We start from the raw sequence: 6,418 nt of genomic DNA on the forward strand, positions 1-6,418 counted from the left end.
TTATTATATCATTTATGAAAGAAACCACAGATTAGTTTCAACTGGATGGATTCTAGCTAAGTGATCAAGTATATGCCATATCCATATTACCTCAATCACTTAATTAGGTGATCAAGTATATATAATATGGATATGACATATACTTGATGATTTAGCTAGGATCCACATGCATCCAGTCAAACTAATCTGCGGTACATTCACCTAATGATTTAACAACTCATTATAATGTAAAACAATCACTAAACTAAATTGAGAACACAAAATTAAAGTAAAAAAAAATTAAACCAAAACACACCCAAACATTTAGTACCGGTCGGTGTTACCAACCAGTACTAATGTCCTACGCGCCCACGGAGCTGGCTCGTGCCACGTGGTTGCCCTTTAGCACCTTTAGTTACCGAACCAGCACTAAAGGGCCTTATGAACCGGTGCTATTGCCTGGTTCTGCACTAGTGATGCCACGCCAGCCTCCCGCCTCTCTTCGCCGTGTACACGCGCCAACTGTTTGTTCCTCCGCGCAGTTGCTGCGCATGTTCGCCCTGTACCGACAGAGCAACAGCGACGCCGAATTCAAGTACCTCCACATCTACAAGCGCATTGACAAGTGCGAGAACTGGGCGGAAGTCCGGCGCACCCTCGACAAAGCCAAGGAGACCTACAAGCCGGACGCCCCGACTCCTGGCGCATTGGAAGGGCGGCTGGACAGCAACACAGTTGCCAAGAAGGGGAAATACGCCGACGCGGCCACCGCTCGAGTGCAGGAGTCCATCGAGCACTACCTCGCCGACGCGCAGGCCCGGGCCGTCCTTCGTGAAGAGAAGACCGAGGCGCGGTGGTCGGCGTTGATGTCGAGCAGCGCCGTCAAGCTCGACCTGCTTCGGACGAACGCCGCCACAAAGAAGAGAAACACCGACCTGGCTTTCCTGCTGGGCGGGGCGGACATGCTCCAGAGCACCGACGAGGCGCTCAAGGCATGGTACTTGGCGGAGCGCGGCCTCATCCTGAACCAGCTTCCCTCGACAAGGCCGCCGACGCCGACGCACACGTCGATGCCGACGCCGACGCACACGCCGATGCCGCCGCCAAGCCCGCGTGACGACGCCTCCACGACGCCCAGCACCACCGAAACCGCGCCGACACCGCCCAGCGCAGAGGCTGCTCCGACACCGCCAAGCCCGCGCACGCCAACTCCGCCGACGCCTGGGGCAGAGCCCGCCGAGTGATGCGCACGCGAACTTCTGCCACTCTATTTTTTTATGCCGAATTGTGGCTTGCGATCGCCCGACTTGTGGCGTCTTTTGTGAGCGGGAACGACCAAGTTCGAATTTTTTGCGTCCTGGGGGCGACGCATGGGGGTGTGACTGGGAGCTAGGTCGCCCCCAGGGGGCCGACCAAGCGACGGTTCGCCCTCAGACCGCCCTTTTTTAGCGTCCTGGGGGGCCGAACGGTTGGAGATGGTCTAAGCGATGACCGTAATTTATGCAACAATGCTACATCAAGGGATAGTTGACTGGCATGCATCTGCTTCTCGGACCGTACGAAACATAAAGCACCCCTGAACCTGTTCATGAGGGAACGGTAGAATCGGCGGTTCTTGACGAGCCAGGCTCGCTCGAGCCATGCGTGCCCCTTCACTGCACGGATCAAGGAGCGCGGGAGACGGACGAGACATCTCATAACTCACACCCCTCTCTCCAGTTCCCATTCACACCGCTCTCTCTCACTTTCCTCACCGCCCCTTCGTGCTCTCCTCTGATGGCATGCCCGCCGCCGCGCCCCTCTCACCCCCATCATCGCGGGCAGTAGCCCAATCCAAGACCGGTGGGTGGCCGTCCTCGCCAACAACCATTGACCTGATGGTGGCCATATGCGCACCGTCTCCCTTCCGCACCAGGCCGCGTCCTCCGGCCAATGCAGTGTCGGCCGCTCCGGCTCCACTGCCGTATCCGGGCCTGCTGGTCCTGGGTTCGAATGCACCGCCGGAGGGGACCCCATCGGGTGCGCCGCTGTTGGGAACCCCAGTGGCCAAAGGTTTTTTTACCCTCGCTCGGGGTTTTCTATGTTGAGCACAGCAGGGCCATGGACGACGACGCCCTCTTCATCTACCTCGCGCGTCACTAGGAGCACCGGCGCATCAGCGATGGCCCTAGGCATGGCCGGGCATCCTCTTCGGGCGTCCCCGCGTTTCCGCCAGGGTTTGCCCCACGACCGGCGTACACTCCAAATGGCAACTGCTCGAATAAGTTCCACCTTCCACCCTGGGCATGAGCTCGACCTGCTTCGGACGAACGTCGCCGCGAAGAAGAGAAACACCGACCTGGCTTTCCTGCTGGGCGGGGCGGACATGCTCCAGAGCACCGACGAGGCGCTCAAGGCATGGTACTTGGCGGAGCGCGGCCTCATCCTGAACCAGCTTCCCTCGACAAGGCCGCCGACGCCGACGCACACGTCGATGCCGACGCCGACGCACACGCCGATGCCGCCGCCAAGCCCGCGTGACGACGCCTCCACGACGCCCAGCACCACCGAAACCGCGCCGATACCGCCCAGCGTAGAGGCTGCTCCGACACCGCCAAGCCCGCGCACGCCAACTCCGCCGACGCCTGGGGCAGAGCCCGCCGAGTGATGCGCACGCGAACTTCTGCCGCTCTATTTTTTTATGCCGAATTGTGGCTTGCGATCGCCCGACTTGTGGCGTCTTTTGTGAGCGGGAACGATCAAGTTCGAATTTTTTGCGTCCTGGGGGCGACGCATGGGGGTGTGACTGGGAGCTAGGTCGCCCCCAGGGGGCCGACCAAGCGACGGTTCGCCCTCAGACCGCCCTTTTTTAGCGTCCTGGGGGGCCGAACGGTTGGAGATGGTCTAAGCGATGACCGTAATTTATGCAACAATGCTACATCAAGGGATAGTTGACTGGCATGCATCTGCTTCTCGGACCGTACGAAACATAAAGCACCCCTGAACCTGTTCATGAGGGAACGGTAGAATCGGCGGTTCTTGACGAGCCAGGCTCGCTCGAGCCATGCGTGCCCCTTCACTGCACGGATCAAGGAGCGCGGGAGACGGACGAGACATCTCATAACTCACACCCCTCTCTCCAGTTCCCATTCACACCGCTCTCTCTCACTTTCCTCACCGCCCCTTCGTGCTCTCCTCTGATGGCATGCCCGCCGCCGCGCCCCTCTCACCCCCATCATCGCGGGCAGTAGCCCAATCCAAGACCGGTGGGTGGCCGTCCTCGCCAACAACCATTGACCTGATGGTGGCCATATGCGCACCGTCTCCCTTCCGCACCAGGCCGCGTCCTCCGGCCAATGCAGTGTCGGCCGCTCCGGCTCCACTGCCGTATCCGGGCCTGCTGGTCCTGGGTTCGAATGCACCGCCGGAGGGGACCCCATCGGGTGCGCCGCTGTTGGGAACCCCAGTGGCCAAAGGTTTTTTTACCCTCGCTCGGGGTTTTCTATGTTGAGAACAGCAGGGCCATGGACGACGACGCCCTCTTCATCTACCTCGCGCGTCACTAGGAGCACCGGCGCATCAGCGATGGCCCTAGGCATGGCCGGGCATCCTCTTCGGGTGTCCCCGCGTTTCCGCCAGGGTTTGCCCCACGACCGGCGTACACTCCAAATGGCAACTGCTCCAATAAGTTCCACCTCCCACCCTGGGCATGAGCTCGACCTGCTTCGGACGAACGTCGCCGCGAAGAAGAGAAACACCGACCTGGCTTTCCTGCTGGGCGGGGCTGACATGCTCCAGAGCACCGACGAGGCGCTCAAGGCATGGTACTTGGCGGAGCGCGGCCTCATCCTGAACCAGCTTCCCTCGACGAGGCCGCCGACGCCGACGCACACGTCGATGCCGCCGCCGACGCACATGCCGATGCCGCCGCCAAGCCCGCGTGACGACGCCTCCACGACGCCCAGCACCACCGAAACCGCGCCGATACCGCCCAGCGCAGAGGCTGCTCCGACACCGCCAAGCCCGCGCACGCCAACTCCGCCGACGCCTGGGGCAGAGCCCGCCGAGTGATGCGCACGCGAACTTCTGCCGCTCTATTTTTTTATGCCGAATTGTGGCTTGCGATCGCCCGACTTGTGGCGTCTTTTGTGAGCGGGAACGACCAAGTTCGAATTTTTTGCGTCCTGGGGGCGACGCATGGGGGTGTGACTGGGAGCTAGGTCGCCCCCAGGGGGCCGACCAAGCGACGGTTCGCCCTCAGACCGCCCTTTTTTAGCGTCATGGGGGGCCGAACGGTTGGAGATGGTCTAAGCGATGACCGTAATTTATGCAACAATGCTACATCAAGGGAGAGTTGACTGGCATGCATCTGCTTCTCGGACCGTACGAAACATAAAGCACCCCTGAACCTGTTCATGAGGGAACGGTAGAATCGGCGGTTCTTGACGAGCCAGGCTCGCTCGAGCCATGCGTGCCCCTTCACTTCACGGATCAAGGAGCGCGGGAGACGGACGAGACATCTCATAACTCACACCCCTCTCTCCAGTTCCCATTCACACCGCTCTCTCTCACTTTCCTCACCGCCCCTTCGTGCTCTCCTCTGATGGCATGCCCGCCGCCGCGCCCCTCTCACCCCCATCATCGCGGGCAGTAGCCCAATCCAAGACCGGTGGGTGGCCGTCCTCGCCAACAATCATTGACCTGATGGTGGCCATATGCGCACCGTCTCCCTTCCGCACCAGGCCGCGTCCTCCGGCCAATGCAGTGTCGGCCGCTCCGGCTCCACTGCCGTATCCGGGCCTGCTGGTCCTGGGTTCGAATGCACCGCCGGAGGGGACCCCATCGGGTGCGCCGCTGTTGGGAACCCCAGTGGCCAAAGGTTTTTTTACCCTCGCTCGGGGTTTTCTATGTTGAGCACAGCAGGGCCATGGACGACGACGCCCTCTTCATCTACCTCGCGAGTCACTAGGAGCACCGGCGCATCAGCGATGGCCCTAGGCATGGCCGGGCATCCTCTTCGGGCGTCCCCGCGTTTCCGCCAGGGTTTGCCCCACGACCGGCGTACACTCCAAATGGCAACTGCTCCAATAAGTTCCACCTCCCACCCTGGGCATGAGCTCGACCTGCTTCGGACGAACGTCGCCGCGAAGAAGAGAAACACCGACCTGGCTTTCCTGCTGGGCGGGGCGGACATGCTCCAGAGCACCGACGAGGCGCTCAAGGCATGGTACTTGGCGGAGCGCGGCCTCATCCTGAACCAGCTTCCCTCGACAAGGCCGCCGACGCCGACGCACACGTCGATGCCGACGCCGACGCACACGCCGATGCCGCCGCCAAGCCCGCGTGACGACGCCTCCACGACGCCCAGCACCACCGAAACCGCGCCGACACCGCCCAGCGCAGAGGCTGCTCCGACACCGCCAAGCCCGCGCACGCCAACTCCGCCGACGCCTGGGGCAGAGCCCGCCGAGTGATGCGCACGCGAACTTCTGCCGCTCTATTTTTTTATGCCAAATTGTGGCTTGCGATCGCCCGACTTGTGGCGTCTTTTGTGAGCGGGAACGACCAAGTTCGAATTTTTTGCGTCCTGGGGGCGACGCATGGGGGTGTGACTGGGCGCTAGGTCGCCCCCAGGGGGCCGACCAAGTGACGGTTCGCCCTCAGACCGCCCTTTTTTAGCTTCCTGGGGGGCCGAACGGTTGGAGATGGTCTAAGCGATGACCGTAATTTATGCAACAATGCTACATCAAGGGGGAGTTGACTGGCATGCATCTGCTTCTCGGACCGTACGAAACATAAAGCACCCCTGAACCTGTTCATGAGGGAACGGTAGAATCGGCGGTTCTTGACGAGCCAGGCTCGCTCGAGCCATGCGTGCCCCTTCACTGCACGGATCAAGGAGCGCGGGAGACGGACGAGACATCTCATAACTCACATCCCTCTCTCCAGTTCCCATTCACACCGCTCTCTCTCACTTTCCTCACCGCCCCTTCGTGCTCTCCTCTGATGGCATGCCCGCCGCCGCGCCCCTCTCACCCCCATCATCGCGGGCAGTAGCCCAATCCAAGACCGGTGGGTGGCCGTCCTCGCCAACAACCATTGACCTGATGGTGGCCATATGCGCACCGTCTCCCTTCCGCACCAGGCCGCGTCCTCCGGCCAATGCAGTGTCGGCCGCTCCGGCTCCACTGCCGTATCCGGGCCTGCTGGTCCTGGGTTCGAATGCACCGCCGGAGGGGACCCCATCGGGTGCGCCGCTGTTGGGAACCCCAGTGGCCAAAGGTTTTTTTACCCTCGCTCGGGGTTTTCTATGTTGAGCACAGCAGGGCCATGGACGACGACGCCCTCTTCATCTACCTCGCGCGTCACTAGGAGCACCGGCGCATCAGCGATGGCCCTGGGCATGGCCGGGCATCCTCTTCGGGCGTCCCCGCGTTTCCGCCAGGGTTTGCCCCACGAC

The sequence above is a fragment of the Triticum dicoccoides genome, chromosome 1A, assembly GCF_002162155.2.
Source record: "Triticum dicoccoides isolate Atlit2015 ecotype Zavitan chromosome 1A, WEW_v2.0, whole genome shotgun sequence".
Classification (NCBI taxonomy): Eukaryota; Viridiplantae; Streptophyta; class Magnoliopsida; order Poales; family Poaceae; genus Triticum; species Triticum dicoccoides.